The sequence below is a fragment of the Tamandua tetradactyla genome, chromosome 6, assembly GCF_023851605.1.
Source record: "Tamandua tetradactyla isolate mTamTet1 chromosome 6, mTamTet1.pri, whole genome shotgun sequence".
Taxonomy (NCBI): Eukaryota; Metazoa; Chordata; class Mammalia; order Pilosa; family Myrmecophagidae; genus Tamandua; species Tamandua tetradactyla.
In genome coordinates this window covers 142,420,842-142,439,362 of record NC_135332.1, presented here as the reverse complement: position 1 = coordinate 142,439,362, position 18,521 = coordinate 142,420,842, and the positions used below count along the sequence as shown (strand labels likewise).

The following is an 18,521-nucleotide window of genomic DNA, read 5'->3' as shown; positions in this document are numbered from 1 at the left end:
GTTCGGTTCTGGGACCATGCACCCCCCACCCCACCCACCCCCCAAAAAGAAAAGCTGATAGCCAGTGTGCTGGTTTGAAAGAATGTATGTACCCTAGAAAAGCCATGTTTTAATCCTAATCCCATTTTGTAAAGGCAGCTGCTTCTTCTTATCCCTATTCAATATTGTATGTTTGAATCTGTAATTAGATCATCTCCCTGGAGATGTAATCAAGAGTGGTTGTTAAGCTAGATTAGGTGACAACGTGTCTCCACCCAATTGGGTGGGTCTTGATTAGTTTCTGCAGTCCTGTAAAAGAGGAAACATTTTGGAGAATGGGAGATTCAGAGAGAGCAGAGCAGAACAACATGGCCATGAGAAGCAGAGTCCACCAGCCAGTGACCTTTGGAAATGAAGAAGGAAAATGCCTCCTGGGGAGCTTCACGAAACAGGAAGCCAGGAGAAGAAGCTAGCAGATGACACCATGTTCACCACATGCCCTTCCAGATGAGAGAGGAACCCTGACCATGTTCACCATGTGCCTTTCCAGATGAGAGAGAAACTCTGACTGGGTTCGCCATGTGCCTTCTCACTTGAAAGAGAAACCCTAAACTTCACTGGCCTTCTTGAACCAAGGTATCTTTCTCTGGATGCCTTGGATTGGACATTTCTATAGACTTGTTTTAATTGGGACATTTTCTCAGCGTTGGAACTGTAAACTAGCATCTGATTAAATTTTCCTTTTAAAAGCCATTCTGTTTCTGGTATATTACATTCCGGCAGCTAGCAAACTAGAACAGCCAGCCATATTCTTTTAGTAACTAGTCAAGTGAAATAATTAATCAGTTGTGGATTATCATTGTTAACTGCGGAAAGATCTAAAACAGTCATTTTAATTATTTTATTATTTGCTGAAAAGAAATTTACTATCTTTCGTTCATTAGAACATCAATGATGGGTACAATGATTCCTGAAATTGCCTTACTTTGGGTTTTAAACATTTATTCATTCTTTCCCTGACTGTGAACATTTAACGACTTTCCCTTAGCATGTCTATATAAGGCACAATAAAAAAAAGATGCAGAGAAGTTCCTTCTTGATATTGATGTTCTACTTCTAGGGTCTCAGGGAATTTGTGAGTGGGTAAAGGAATAGTGGGAAATATTCTCCTCTTTCTTCTCCCCAGGTATACTATTTCTATGACTTTATTAGGTCTGAGTGCATATTACTCTACCAAGCCTCCCATCCTCAGAAATCTCTAGGCAAGTAGGAGTCATGTTTTTAGGTTATGTTTCTTCACACTTTCCACCCCTTCCATGACATATGTCAAGTCTTCTAAGTGTACTTTTACTGGCTAAATTCTATTCCAGTGGCAGTATGAGGTTAAGTTTGCTCGTTCCCTATTCAGTAATCAGAACAGCTGGAAAGTGACATGCTAATCTCCTCTTCTCGCAGGAACCTGCAATATCTATGACTGAATAGCTTGGTGTTCCCCAACTTGACTTGATGAGGAAGCTCTTAAGATAAATTTGGCCCTTCAGTGTTCCTGATTCATTCTAACCTTCCTTCATCTCCTTAAGTAGGCTAGGGTGATTATTTGGGAGTAGTGGGGCTCATTCTACATCTCTTTGTAACTGAAGTGGGCAAATTGGCCCCATTTGGTCAACAGATCTCTTCAAGATGTAAGGTCCTGTGCAACATCTTTGGTCTTTGGCTTTGTGGTGAGCTGTGGGCTTCAAATTCAAGGGTAGTCAAAAAATTCCCACTTAGCATTCTTTTTAAAAAATAAAAATGAACATTACTGACTTAACATTTCATGTTTCTGTCTCTATAGAAATATCTTAGTTTATTCCTTCATTCATCATTTATCCAGTAAACATTATTTTGTGTCCTTGCTACAAGGCCCTATGCACTGTTAGTTTAAAGAAGTTACTGCCCTGGAGGAATCCCTTTACTACTAACAAGGATAGACATATATACACTTCATTATTTTACCCATAGATAAATTGACCGCATTCTACTGATCTGAAAAATCAGACTATAGTGTGAATGGACAGCCTGGAAAATAGTAATATGAAAGTGCAGATGTGAAGAGTGTAAATTAAAAAGTTAATTGAAGTTATTTTTGACTGATAGCAATATCTGACCAATATTCAGAATTCATTATACGATTATAGAATTTCTGGTGCCCATGGGTACACAGGACCATGCATGAGTAATCATGTAGCCCAAACTAAAAATTCTAATGAATTCATCATCTAAAAATTTAGTTTTAAATTTCTTTGAGAGAAATTTAAATAAGATAATAGGGTAATGTTTAGTTTTACCAAAGCTTTTTGCAAAGAAATTTTTATCTTCATGCCAATAAAATATTTTTATTAAGTGTATATTTCCCACATGTGGCACATATTACTTAGTATATAGTTCTGATTCATATAGCCTGGAATTTTATCATGAGATTTCTTTAAAAATAAAGTAATAAAAACTAGCTTCTTAATTGTGACAAACACACCACACCAATGCAAGGTGTTAACAATAGGGTGCAATAAATGGATGATTTTTCTGTAAACCTACCACTTCCCTAATTTAAAAAAAATTAAAAATAAGAAACAAAACACAAGCTTCTTACTCTAGAAGAAGTACTTTTAAAACACTTGAGCTTCTCTATTACGATGTTCGGTTTGATAATATGTTTCCAGAGGAAAGTGGATGTGTGTAAGCAAAGCACACATGTATTTTCCTGAATCAGTTTTAAGGAGTTATTATTGTAATTCATAATAAACTCTAATGTTAACAATGAGAGAAGGCATTCAAGAAACATACTTGAGAATATGTATGTATTCTTAAGAATAAGAATAAGAATAGTAATTATATTCTTATTTTAATTTTTAGATGAGAAAGATTTTATTTAATTTTTTACATGTTTAGGAAATAAAAATAATCACAAGTGTAAAAATATGCAATAGCTATTTCCTATTATTAAACTTCAGTACTTTACAGTTATATTAAAAATGTATAAAAGATATAAAAATATCGAATACTAGATACTGCATTTGACATGCTTCAAATTCAGTAAATGTTAAAAAGCAGTTATCTCACAGATTTCATTCATTTGTTCAATATGATCTACTTTTTGTTTTAATTTATATTTCTAGAACATGAGAAAATATTAATAAGGCTAACTTTGAAGTCAACATGTTATTCTTGATAGTTTTTGAGACTTTTTTGAGATTGCTTGGTTGAAGTGGACATTAATATTTAATGTTCTAGTTTTAGTTTTTTTTTAATAGTAACATGCTAACAATTAACCCCCCTTTTTAGTTTTTAATATTTATTTATGAATGAATTTATTCATTCATTCAACCAATGCACTCTGTGTACCCGAGTGTGCGATTTTTACCTCCTTTTATAAAGTAATTCAGTCAAGGGAACCACTTATAAAATATCCCTACATTATGATCTGCTGCTCCCACCTTACTTAGAATAAAGGATATTCTATTTTATCTATTTATAGCTGTTAGACTAGGTCTACCACAGGCATCTAGTTTTCCACCCAGTCACATCATATGCTTGGAAAACCAAAGCAAATAACATTTTCCCCACTGCCCCCAACTAACAGCTCCTTTATAAAACTTAACAAAATTAATTGTAAAAGGAGTTGTAAATTTGATAGATTTACCTTCAGTCTGTTGTTTTCTTGTTTGTTCAAATCTGAGTTCTGGCTCTAAAAACCTGGATTTAAATATCTTATATGAATTTATTAGCTGTTCAGAAGAATACTAGTTCATGATGTCATTGGGATCAGCTATGAATAAGTTTTGTAACTACTTAGGATTTATTTGCAGTTAGAAAAAATTCACCAATGTTACAGGGACTAAAAGAAAATATCTGGTGGGGGGGGATGAGGTTTTTCAGGATGTTTGGCATGGTAAAATTTATTTCCAAAACTGATTAAGAAATCGGAAGAGGAAAAAATAGCATACATAACTCTCTTCTGACATAGACAAAAATACAACTTGCACATTTGTGGTGTGCTTCTGAATTAAGCAATAAATTGAATTTGACTCTTAAATAGTACCTAATATCAGCATAAGAAAATGTCATCCAGTTTTCTTGGTAATCCTTTCTTCATTGTAGAAATTCATTATTATCAGAAATGAATATCAAAATCATTCTTTCATTTTCTGCTCTGATTTATACTTGTGTGTAACCTGGAAGTCAGTATTAATGGGATTCATTTGAAAGCCTACTGTTTTTCTTGTTCAAACCTTTCTTTTGAATTTATTCTAGGTTGCAATTTAACAGAAAAAAATTTTTAATACTGAACCCTACAAAATTTCATAGTAGAGAACTTTTTATTAAATAGCAAGTCATTTGAATAAATGTTAATGAGCATTAGATATTCTATTTCAAATATACTTTAGCAAGTTTTTAAATAATATTAGATCATTAATTTTAAAATACATTTTTAATATTGATGTAACTTCCAGGAGTAGAAAAACAATTTTTTTTGACAGAATATGCAATGCTAACTAATTTTAATGTGTAAATGGTAAGCTTTAGGTTTACTTACAATCTTATTAAAAGACTATCTTTGTTAACCACAGTGTTTCTCATTTTGTATATATTTTATTCTCCACCTAATAGTTTGATTTATGGTAAATTTAAGACTTAAAGGTTTTAATATATGGTAAACTCTAGACCTAGGTTTGTGAGATGATTTATTTTATACCCTTGTTTCTAAAAGAGCAATCAATTACTAGATACGATTCTTTCAAATAAACATTAAAAGTATGTCAAAGTAATTCTCACTAATAAAAGAATTCCATTAAGTTTTCATTAAATTTACCAGCCTATTAATAATCTGTATAATAACATCTAAGTGAAACATGGTTTTGTCTACAAGGTAGCTTATATAAAACAACTTAAGTGTTTTAATGCTATGAATCTAGGTTTTAAAATAAACACACATTTTTACACACATTTATTTGAAATTATTGTTGGGGCATATTAAGAGCATTACTAGGTGCATGGATTACATGTGTAATTTGTAAGAAATTTAAAAATAAAATATTTTTATTTTAAAGTACCAAACCTTAGATAAACTTATAAGAAATTTTACTACTGTCAAAATATATTTTGTCCACTTTAAGATAAGGAAAGGTATTTTGTTCCTGTAATTATTTTACTTTCCGCAAGCTTCCTCTCCTCATACATTGCATCTCTAGCAGGTTAGATCATTAAGCAACTTCTTAGATTAAAAAAAGTCTAAGGTAGATGATTAGGAAAAAACTGATTACTTGATTGGGCAAATTTGAGATGAGTTTTGGTAGGCATTTTTTTGAGTGCATTGATTTTGCTTTTTTAATCAATTTCTCTGAAGTTTTGTTGTTTACTTATTTTATAAGGCATGTTTCTACTTGTACCTTTACAAATTCATTATTTTAAAAGAGAACAAAGCTGTAAGTTAAATATGTATTGAATGCCTTTTAGAATATGTGTACTAGTAATTTTGTTTACATTAATTTTTGTGAAATTATGATAGTAGTTCTTGGCTTTATGTTCTTAAGAAATTTATTTTTAATTCATTTTCGCATAATAGTTTCCAAATTACAGTTTGTTTTTAATCAATCTAAAATATAATCAACCACAACTATATTTAAAAACTTTATAACTTTATTGATATAATTCATATACCATACAGTTCACCCATTTACAGTGTAACAACTAAGTGATTTTTAGTATATATACAGTTATGCAACCCTTACTATAGTCAATTTTAGAATATTTTCATCACCCCAAAAAGAAGCCTTGTATGTATTAGCAGTCGCACCCTATTTCCCTCCATGCCGATGTCCAACCCTAGGCAAACATTAGTCTACTTTCTGTCTCTATAGGTTTGTCTATTTTGAACATTTCATATGACTGGAATCATATGTATCAGCTACAACTACTTTTTTTCCCTCTTCCTACTAGACGGATGATTATAATAGCAGATATCTGCAACTTCTCTTTGACTAAGAATTTGCCAAATATAGGATAATAACATCTCTCTATTGATATTCTCTTTGTGTACATGTATTGTTTTGTAATTTCTTGTAGTTCTTAGTCCATGTTTTCCTTCAGCTCTTTGAGCATATTTAGGACAGTTTTTTAAAAGTCTTAGTTTGGAATGTCCAGTCTGGGCCTCCTTGTTGATGGCTTCTAATAATTTAATCTTTCTCCTTTGCCTGGAGACTGCTTCCTATTTTTTCATATGTTTTGTAACCTTTTTTTGAAACAGATGTTTCTGCCTGTTCTTGCTGATTGTTCAAAGCTTCTATAGGGGACTGAAATCCTAAAGCATCTCACTCTGCCATCTTGATTGGGCTAAGACTCTGATCTTGCTGGTTTTAAACTTTATATAGATGGAATTGGATTTTGTGTATGCTTCTATGATTTGATCATTTGACTACTCATCAGTGCATTTTTGAGAATCATTCAGCTTGATGCATCAAGCTGTAGTTCATCTGTTTTCACTGCTATATGTTACTCCATTAAAGGATTATTCCGTGTTTTATATATCTGTTCTCTTTCGACTTATGCTTGAGTCATTTCTCAGTTTGTGCTATTACAAACAATGCTGCCATGAAGACTTTTTTCATACATGTATTCCAGGGAACAAGTTCAAGAGTTTTTCTAGAGTATATTCTTAAAAGTGTTTAGAAATTGCTGAGTGGTAGGATATTTACATTTTAAACTTTACTAAATTATGCAAAATTGTTTGCCATTGTGATTGTACCCATTTACACTGAGTTCCCATTGCTCAGTACTCACAAATACTTGCTATTGCTAGATTTTTCAATTTTCAGTTGGTGACTGTCAAATGATGTTTCATTGTGGTTATAGTTCATATTTCCCTGATGACTGATAAGATTGAACATTGCCTCATGAAGGTTTTGGCCATTCTAATTTCCTCTTCTCTGAAGTGGCTCTCTGAGTCTTTTAGTTTTCTATCAGGGTTATTCGTCTTTTTCTTATTGATTTGCAGATACTATTTATATATTTGGACATTGATTTTATGCAGTTATATGTGGTACAGCAATCTTCTCGCATTTATGGCTTGTCTTTTCACTTTCTGCAGTATTTTTTCATGAGAAGTTTTTATTTTAATATGACAAATTGTTATTATTCTTTCTTAACATTTATACTTTTTGAGTCATATTTAAGAAAATATAAATATATTTTCATGTGTTGATTTCTAAAATTTTATAGTTTTACCTTTCACATTAGTTTTTGAGTTAGGGATCCAATATCATAGCCAGTTGTCCCAGCACAAGTTATTGAAAAGTTCATCCTTACTCTACTTTTTGAAATTCCATCTCTGTCATAGATATATTTCAATTTATGAAAGAGTCTATCTCAAAGGTCCATATTCTTCTCCGTTAGTCTCATTATTTAATGCAGTATGAAATACCTTACTGTCTTAACTATTATAGCTTCTTTAGAAGTCTTGCTATCTGGTGGGGCAAGTTCCTCCACTTTTATCTACTTCTTCTATAGTCTCGTGGCTATTCTTGGTCCTCACACTTCCATATAAATTTTAGAAACAGCATGTCAAGTTTCAGGAGAGTCTTGTGGGGAATTTGGTTGCAAACTATTGAGTCTTTAAATCAATTTTGGAGAAATGGATGGGTTTATGAATTTTGTATCTTGTATTTTGTACATGTGGTATATCACTCCGTTTAGTTTTTTTCTTGCTTCTTTTTTTAAATAAAAATTCAATTCATTTTCTAAACTACTTTTTGAGTTGGGTAAGTTATTAAATAAAGCCTCCATTTCAAGAAAACATAAATAAACAAAACATAAGAGATGAGCGTATAACTGTATATTATTTCTGAAAATAATTTGTCTATAATGCCTTCATCTTCATAGTAGTTCCAAATACAGGGATATGGAATTATTTGTATATACTTCTGAGCAATGAAACACTTCCATAATGCTGCAGTTTTAATATATATAGCTATTTGGCCATAGACTTTTGAAGCAGAAGGAGGGTAATGAACTTAATCATTGTTCAGATGTTCATTCAACAATATCACAATGATTTTGTGTGTGTGTAATTTGACACACTAATTTTAAAATTTATATGGAACTGGGGTGCAGGGGTAGTTCAATGGTAGAATTTTCGCCTGCCATGTAGGAGACCCAGGTTCAATTCCTGGCCCATGCACTTTCTGCAAAACAAACAAACAAAAATTCAACAAATGGTGCTGCATTAATGGGATACTCATGGTGGAAAAAGAATGAAATGTGATCCCATCATACAGCATAAGAAAAAAATTTATATGAAACTGCAAAAGGTTAAGTAAAGCAAAAAATGTCTAGTGTGTACATGTCAGGCACTGTTCTAGATACTGGTGATATATCAGTAAATAAGCCAGCCAGAATATCTGCCCTCAGAAAGCTTACATTCTTTGTGGAGAAAGACAGGCAATAAACATAATAAGTAAATTATACGATATGATAGGAAATGGTAAATGCTATGGAAAGGAGATGCCAAGTAAAGAAAGGAGGAGAATGTTGGAGGATTTGGGGGATTGCATTATTAAATAGAGTGGTTGGGGAAGGTCTCACTGAGAAGGTAACTTTTGAGTAAAGACTTGAAGGAGGTAAAGGACAAAACAGTGAGTGAACCATGTAGATGTCTGGGGAGGAACATTCCAAGTAGAGGGAATATTCATTACAAAAACTCAGAGGCAGAAGCTTGCTTTGGTATGTTGAGGAAACAGCAAAGTGGCACATTTATTAGGAGACATTAAAAGAATGAGGGTCAGGGAATAAGGTGCAGCCAAAGAGGAGGGAGGATTTTTGTGAGGATTTTTGCATTTATTCTAAGAGAAACAGGATCCCGTTGGAGGAATTTGAGTAAAGAAATAATGTGAACCTAACTGACTGACTTTTTACGAAGTTTGCTCTGGTCATATTAGAGAATAGATTTAGTGGGGCAAGGGTAGAAGCAGGGGGACCAGTTAAAGAATATTGCCTATTTTGATAATCTAAGCAAGTAGCATTGGAGGTAATAAGAATTGGTCAGATTACAGATAATTTTGAAGATAAAATAATCAAGATTTTGACTGATTGGATATTGGGGTCAAGTGTTAAAATGATTGCAAGGTTTTTGTTTGAACAACCAGGATGAAGTTCCTTCTAACTGAGTTGAAGAAGACTGGGAGTGGAGCTGGTTGCAGGGTGGGGTGGGTAGGAAAGGATCAGCAGTTTGAATTTTAAGTCTGATATATCCCTTTGACATCCAGATGGAGATACTGAGTATGCAGTTGTGTATACAGGAAAGAAAGTTGGAATTTGGAAATCACCAATATATGAAGGGCTTTTTAGTCATGAGACTAAATGGGATCTTCAAAAGTCTCTACAAAGGAATGGATATATGTAGAGAAGAAGAGTCTGTATTAGTTTCCTATGGCTGCTGTAACAATTTATCATAAACTTAGTGACCTGAAACAACAGTACTTTATTTTCTTACGTTTCTGGAGGCCATAAATCCAAACTAATTCTTAGGTGGCTAAATCAAGATGTCATCAGAGCTGTACACCCACTAGCAACTCTAGAGGAGATTCTATTTCCTTACTTTACTGGCATCTAGACCTGCATTTCTTGGATTCTTTAGTTCATGGTCCCTTCCTCCATCTTCAGAGTTATTTGGTATAGTATATTCTCTCTGACTTTGCTCACATCACCTGGTCTTCTTCTGTATGAAATGTCCTTCTCCCTCTTTTTTATAAGTACATATTTTTTTAGAACCCACTTGGATAATCCAAAATAAACTCCCCTTCTGGAGATCTTTAGTTTAATCATGTTTGCAGTCTTTGCATTTTCATTCCTACAGAAAAAAAAAGTAGAAAAGAAAACCCACATCCTCCCATAACCCTTTTCCCTCCTCCCTGTTGTTGACTCAGTCCATAGTATTGGTGTATTACGTTTACTACTGTTGATTAAGGACTACTAAAATATTACTAACTATAGCCCTTAGTCTGCAATAGGTACATTTTCTCCCATAAATCACTCTATTATTAACTCCTTCTAATAGTGTCATCTATTTGTTCTAGTTCTAAAAGAACTTTTTTGTATTTATACAGTTAATCATGGGCATTGTCCACGAAAAAATTCATTGTGTTATACATTCCCATGTTTTAATTTCCAAGTTTCCTTCTGGTGACATACATGACTCTAACCTTCCCCTTTTTATCACATTCATACACCATTCAGCACTGATACTTATTCTCACAATAATGCTCTACCATCACCTCTATTTCCAAACGTTTTAGTTCAATCTAGTTAAACGTTCTGCACTTATTAAACAACCACTCCCCATTCTTAGCCTCATTCTGTAGCCTGGTCACCTGTATTCTATATTTTATGTCTTTTAGTTTACATTTTATAATTAGTTCATATCAGTGATATCATACAATATTTGTTCTTTTGTGTCTGACTTATTTCACTTAACATAATGTCCTCAAGGTTCATCCATGTTGTTGCATGCTTCAGGACTTCATTCTTTCTTAATTACTGAGTAATATGCTGTCATGTGTATATACCACATTTTGTTTATCCGTTCATCAGTTAATGGACACTTGGGTTGTTTCCATCCTTTGGCAATTGTGAATAGTGCTGCTGTGAATGCTGATCTGCTGATGTCTGTTCATGTTCCTGCTTCCAGACCTTCTCAGTATATCCCAAGTAGTGGGATTGCTGAGTCATAAGACAGCTCTATACTTAGCTTCCTGAGGAACCATCAAACCGTTCTCCACAGTGGCTGTACCACTTTTCATTCCCATCAGCAATGAATAAGTGTTCCAGTTTCTCCACATCCTCTCCAGCACTTGTAGTTTCCTATTTGTTTAATAGCAGCCATTCTAGTAGGTGTGAAATGATATATCTCATTGTGGTTTTGATTTACATTTCCCTAATAGCTAGTAGAACTGAGCATCTCTTCATGTGCTTTTTAGGTATCTGTATTTCCTCTTGGGGAAAATCTCTATTCCTGTCTTTTGCTCATTTTTTAAATTGGGTTGTTTGTCTTTTTATTATTGATTTATAAGATTTCTTTATATATTCTGGATATCAAACCCTTATCAGATATGTGATTTCCAAATATTTTCTTCTGTTGATTCCATTGCCGTTTCAGCCTTTTGACAAAGTCATTTGAAGCACTGAAGTATTCGATTTTTAGGAACTCCCATTTATCTGTTTTTTTCTTTTGTTGCTATAGTTGGTTTTGAAATTGGAAAGTGTGTCCTCCATCTTTATTGTTCTTTTTCAAGATTATTCTGGATATTTTGAATTCCTTGAATTTCCATATGAATTTTCAGATCAGCTTATCAGTTTCTGCAAACAAGTTAGCTGAGATTTTAATAGAGATTATTGTATATTGATCTTGTGTCCTGTAGTCTTGCTGAACGTGTTTATTAGATCTAATAATTTTTCATGAATTCCTTAGGATTTTCTAATACAAGATCATGTCATCCTCAAATAGAGATGGGTTTGTAGCATTGAGTTTAAATAGATTAATTAAGCAGACATGTATCAAGGACTGCTCTTTTACCTGGCACCCTGCTCCATGTTAGAAGTATAGAGATGAATGCCAGAATCTCTGCTTTCTTAAAGTGTGCAATATAATTAGGGGATAGATCTTTAAACCAATCATAATAATTCAGCATCATAAATACTGTGACTGAGTGATCTATAGAATGTTACAGTAGCACAGAGGAGGTGCGTTACTAATTCACATTGAGGTTAGGGAAAGTTCCACCATGAGTTTATACAGAGTTCTGGACCATTTTATAAATAAGTAGCCATAGTTATGATAACTTGTCATTTTGAGGCCAAAATGACCTCGGATACCTAAAAATTGTTGTGTAGTATGAACTCCATCTTTGAGAGTTACTTGGTCTATCAAAAGCATATTTGCATTAATAGTGAGACGACACATTGAGTTTTTAAAGTATATGCAGATGTTTGATTGTGTAGTAAATCTGTTGCTGTAAAAGCATATGATCACATTTGGAAAATTGCTATTGCGTGTCTTGGCAGTTTGTTAAGAACTGAAAACTTTTAAAACTAACTGGTGTTTTGATAGATTAAGTTCAAGGCCACCTTTTGTTTAAATGATGTTTTGTTTTCGGTAATTAGACCATGCTAGGTGAATTAAGTATGTAATTAAAAACAGAAGTTTCGGCTAATTCAGAGTAAATGAGTACAAAATTCAAGGTCATTATCCTTCTCTAGTGAGATTCCAGATGAACAGTGCACATGGAACTATTTATAAAATTTTTTACATGGTCAGAGCTCTTCTGGGTTGCTGTCCCTGGCTTTTCAATTAAAGTATTCACACAGACTTTCAGAAAAATGTACCTGTAATATAGAAGTATGATCCCTCTACCATACAGAATCTGAATGGAAAACCAAAAAAAGATTAGAATCTAATCTTCTATCCCAAATAAACAGGAAAAACATACCCCTCCTGTTTCAAAAGTGAATTTTTAATATGTTGCTTGATGTGTTAAGTTCATGGTTAGATAGAACTCTGATAACCATTTTTTCTCTCTGTTACCTTTTGAGAGCCCTAAATCTCTATTTTTATTTTCACACACCCTGGAGATGTGCTAGTAAACATCTCTACTTTAATCTGTTTCACAAAGCTTAGTCCCAGAGAGTGCCATGGAATAGATTTTTTTCTTCTGTAAAGAGTTGAATTTGGAATATTTTTTCTTTTTCTTATACAGGAATGTAGAACTTTTAGAACTCGGGTGTTTAATTTAGCAGTTTGATTAATGGAGAAATTTTCAATTGGTTACCAAGAATAGAAGCCTAATTTTTCCTTAGAAATTCCTTCACAATTATCCAGCCTTTTCTCATAGTTCTCTCCTTTGTAATACCAGTGCTCTCTAGCATCACCACTCCTATTTTCATCTACCTGTTTTTTGCCTTTCAGGCACCTTAAGCTTGATTTCTTCAGGGGAGAAGATAGTTTAGGTCTTCCAGTAAATGTTAGAGTCTCTTATCAAACTCTTGTATTACATTTTCAGAGTTAATATTTAAATTACCTGTCTCTTCCACATTTTAAATCCCTCTAGGATAGAGATCATGGCTGTTGTGTTCAGTAATATATTCCAGTGTCAAGGGTAGTTTCTGGTTCATAGTAGTTGCTTAAATTGAAATATTGAAATAATGAAATACTTGTTAGTTAATGCTACAGATCTTTAATGTTAGTGTTAAAATCAATAAACATTTATTTAAAATTCTATGCTAGACAGTGTACTGGGCCATGAGAAAAAAATATTGAGTCTCCTGTTATTTAACCTCAAGTAGCTTAAAATTAATTAAAAGAGCTTTTTTTTGAACAGCATATGTTGCTATAGAACTTTTTAAGTAGTTTCTATTAAAATCTATTTTAATTTCCTAATGTAAGCCAGTTAAGTTGTTAAGCTGTCCATGCCAACTCTATAATGCAGTAATCTTCAAAACTGCAATCAGGAATGTATAAGAAACTCCTAAATCCATCTGAAATAGACTGGGGGTGCTGTTAGAAAAGTTAACATTTAAACTGAGATCTGAATGAATAGAAGTGTACCAGGCAGACAAGTGAGAAAATGGTGTAGCATGCACAGAAGAGTTGGGCAAGGGAAAGCATGTCCAGTGTTGCTGAAGAGTAAAGTTGAATTGGGAAATGGTGGGAGGGAAATGCAGAGTAGGCATTTATGTCATACAAAGTAGTTGAGAGTTTATTTGTAGGCAATTGAAAACCATTGAAAATTCACAATGAACAGGTCTCTAGAAATTGGATTGCAGGGGATTGAGATTACAGGCAGAGCTCAGTGAAGAGATTGTTACAATATGCCATAGTCTAAATGTGAGATGAGCAATGGCTGCAGGATCAATAGAAGGAGACGATGTTGAGAGAACCTATAGTCCTTAGTGATCAGATCTGGGAAGAAGGGTGAGGGAAGAATTTCCATTGACTCCCAAGTGTTTTACCTGAATAATAGGTGATGGCTCCAGTCACTGAATTATGAAATAGTGACGTTTTAAAAGGGAACATGAATCCATTTTTGGCATATAAGTACTGTTAGACTTTCAGAAAGAGTTGTTTCTTAGACATATCTAGAATCTGAGCTCCACAGTAATATCTAGAGTAGAGATTCAGAATTGTGGCTCAGTTTTGAACTGGTGTAGTTGAAGTGCTGAATATGGAGGGAGAGTAATATAAAGTGGAACTGAATGAATCCTTCTGGACCATCGGCTGGGGTATCTTGGAATGCAGTGTCACAGACACTGAGGAAAGAGAGTGCTTCAAGAAAGACAAGGTAAGTGTGGTAGTTAGGTTCAGATGTCAACTTGGCCAGGTGAAGGTGCCTAGTTCTGTTGCCTTGCACAAGAGCCAATGGCACATGAACATCATCTGTTGCTGATTACATCTGCAGTTGGCTAGGTGCTGCAATGAATGATGTTTGATTTAATTGGCTGATGCTTAAATGAGAGAGCTTAACATAGCACAGCCCGAGCAGCTCAGCATACCTCATCTCAGCACTCACAGCTTAATCCAGGCCTTTGGAGATTCAGAAAGGAATTACCCTGGGGAAAGTTGTTGGAACCCAGAGGCCTGGAGAGAAGGCCAGCAGAGATCACCCTGTGCCTTCCCACGTAAGAAAGAACTTCAGTTGAAAGTTAGCTGCCTTTCCTCTGAAGGACTAACGAAATAAATCTCCTTTTATTAAAAGCCAATCCATCTCTGGTGTTTTGCATTCTGGCAGCTAGCAAACTACAAAAGTAAGTGTGTAAAAAGCTTCAGCAAGATTGCTTAGGAGAGCTAAAAGCTGGAGACTGAATTAAGGCATGTAGGAAGTCAGTGTCACTTTTAAATGCAGTAGCTTCAGTGAGATGGTGATGCCTGAGGCCAGAGTGCTTCGGGGTGAGAAGCGAATCAAATGGGAGAAGTAGAGACTTTTTGTTCTAGGACTTGCTTGTGAAAAGAAGAGGATATAAGATTAAGTAAACTTTATTTTGCTTCATTTTTTTGTTGTTGTTTTCAGACAAGAAGAACTTTTCTATAGGGTTTTTATATGCCAAAGGAAACAGCCAATAGCAGGAGTTTGAGGATTGACTAAAGCTAATCGATAAAATGAAGTGACCAGGGAAAGAGGTGGAGATGGAATAAAATGAAGTGACCAGGAAAGAGGTGGAGATGGAATCCAGAGCAGAGACCAGATTTGGACAGGAGGAGAAAGTGTCATTTAGGTTCAAAGGAATTAAGGACTAGAGTGGGTGCAGAGCCAGGGGATGATAACGAGGGTGGCATTAGGAGCTACCATCTAATAATTACTCCCCTCTCTTTTTTTTTTTTTTTTTTTTGTTTGCATGTGCAGGATCCCAGAACTCCCCTCTCATTTTATCAGTCCTCCTGCCAAATATCTAGCAACTTCAAATCTAAACTGCCATTGTAGGTCTTCTTGATTTCCCTACCCACAAAATCCATTCCATTTCTGCCAAAACAGTCATAATAAAAAGTATTTTTAGGGTCACTTGCTTTAATCACCATGACTGTTGTTTACTTTCTCAAAACTATTTCCTTTTTAACGTTATTATTTTCAGCATACCTACATTTGATTTTTAGGCCTACACCAATTTCATACCTCTCCTAGGTTAACGGTTCTCCACTGCATTCTCATTCCCATCCCAACCTCACAGAAGTTCTCAACTCCCAACTGCCATGAAGGCATCGTTTTCTTAAAACTCTCTTTAATTCTGTCTTTCCAAAAAGATCCTCATGGTATGAATCAGAAATTGCAACTTAATTATTTTTATGGGAAGATAGCTTACTTATTTTGCTTGATGGTTTCAGTTTAACTTCTCTCTTTTATTCTTCTCTTATACAGCCACTCCCACACTGTCTTCTAATTTTCAGTATTGGAGAATTTAGAAAAATTAATTTGTACTGTTTAGCAGTCGTTAGTGTGTTTCATTGAACTCTTGAGAGAAGAAGCCTTATACAAATCTAGTAATAATAAACGAGGAATGTTGTGATTTCACCACATTCTTGACTTAGACTTTTAGAATGTAACATTTTTTTCTTAGCCAATAATTTATATACCGTCCTTATATTGGCAATTCTATTATAGAAGATTTTATTTACAGCATACATTTGAATGCTACCTTTTATGTTAGGCTAAGGCATGTCAAGTGGAGGTCAATTGAATCTTACTTTTGCTTGTGCATTAGAAATAGCTTTTATCTAAAAAATGAGTAATAGCTAACCATAAGTAACATCTCTTATGGGACTTCTCTTTGTAGTTCTTAATTACTTTATTATCTGTGTAAAAAATAAAGCCTTGTATACCATATTTAGCCTTCCTATATAACCTAGTCACATGGTTTTTAAGATGTTATTTTGATTTATCAACGTATATCTTTTGGTATATTACTTTACTTCTAGTTTTACAGTTTCCTAGCTGAATTGCCCAAAATGGGTCCTATACCTCTAAAAGAATTAAAAATTAAAGTTTTTTCTGCTAATTACTATTTTGTGATAAGTTTGTGACAGATGAGAAAATACTCTTTTCTTAAATTTTATTAGTATGCCAAATGGTTCTGAGAGAATTTACTAGCATTTATTTGAAATATATTTTAAACAAACTACTAAATTGCAAAGTAATGGATTTAGAATTTTGTTTTCATGAAAGCAAGAAAATAAAAAGAAAACTACACACACGTACGCACACACACACCACTCCCTTGTGTTTCTTTTTGTGTAAGCAAACAAAAAGGTGTGGAAGGATATGGCTAGGCAGTTATCACTGATTACTTTAAGGAGGTGGAGGTGGGAGAGATGATTAGCTTTTTCTTTGTATTTATTTCTATTTTTTTTTCATTTTTGTATATGAAAATATAAAATAATGAAAACATTTAAGAAAAATAATAAAACTCCAATCTCTTTTCTAAATTATTGATGTTGGGGATTGAATCATGTCCCTCACAAAAGGCATGTTTAGGTCCTAACCCCTGGTCTTGTGGTTGTGAACCCTCTTGTAAATAGGACCTTTGAAGATGTTATTAGTTAAGGTGTGCCAAAACTGAATGACGCAGATCTTAACCCAATTTGACTGAATCCTTATAAGCAAAGGAAATTGGACATGTTAGGAAAAGTCACAGGAAGTAAGAAGTTGGACCACGAAGTAAGGAGCTGGACGTAAGTAGAACTCAGAAAAGAAAGGAGACAGCACCACGTGCACTGCCATGTGACAGAAAAGCCGAGGACCAGGGTTTGCCGTCAGGCGGCCCCAGAACATCAGTCTTCTGGGAGAAAGCCTATTCTTACTGATGCCTCGGTTTGGGACTTTTCCTAGCCTCAAAGATGTGAACTAATAAATTCCTGTTGTTTAAGCCAACCCACTGTAAGGCATTTGTTTAAGAAGTCAGGAAACTAATGCAAATGTCTAAATCACTAATTTCCAAAACTGCTTCTCTCAGAATCATCTAGGTAGATTTATTAAAAATCAGGTCACTGGCTCTGAAACAGAATCCCCAGGAGTGATGAAAATATTGGACCAGTAGTTTCAAACCTGGTTGATTTGAGCTCCAAGAAGAGCTCAAAACACCTAGACTCCTTCACCTATGAATAGGGAGTTTGAGTTTGTAAATGGTTTATGGAACCTGGGAATCAGTGTTTTTAAAAGTTCTCATGGAATTCCAAGGATCCATTTAGTTGAGAACCACCAATTTAGCAATTTACTTTCCCTGTGTAAGTTACCATGTCAGGGTTCCACAGGGATTATAAAGATCAGCAGAATGCAGTTTCAAAACCCCTTCAAGGAACTTACTATTTAATTGTTGGGAGGAGGAGTGTGTATGAATGATGTAGGTAGTGTGAAAAGGGGTGGAAAAGCTGATATGTAGCAGCTGTTATACAGGGCATAATGGAAAAATGCTCTAAGAAAGTAAAGTCAGGAAAAAAAGCTAAGGGTGTCAGCTGTTGCCACTGTTATTTCATATTGCTCTGAACATTTTATCTGATGCAGTAAGACAAGAAATTGAAGTGAAGTATAAATATTGCAAAGGAAATAAGAAATACCATCATTATTTGAAAGTGAAAATACTGTCTAACTAGAAAACCCAAAATAATCAACTAATATTTATGAGCATTATTAAAGGTATACTAGTAAAATGATCAATTATAAATCAAGTATAAAAGAATTAATCATTTTGCTATATAACCAGCACACACAAAAAATGTGTTTTTAAAAATCCCAACTTACAATTACGTAAATATAATCACTAAACTATACAGTTTAATTAAATAACAAAGATTTAATAGATGGAGAAATATCCCATGTTCTTGGATGGGAAGAATTAATGTTTTAAAATTGTACATTCTCCCCCCAATTACTCTATCTTTTAAGAATTCCTATAAATGTCAGGTTTTTTCCTTTTTGTTGAACCTGATAAAGTGTTTCTAGAGTTCAGTTGGAAGAATAAACCGAACTGACTTT

At 34.0% G+C, this 18,521-nt stretch overlaps 1 protein-coding gene across 1 annotated transcript in view; it reads left to right on the top strand.

Moving 5' to 3' along the window:
• The window catches only part of STK3 (serine/threonine kinase 3), a 413,585-nt gene that overhangs the window by 340,282 nt on the left and 54,782 nt on the right, over positions 1-18,521 (top strand). The window lies entirely within an intron of this gene.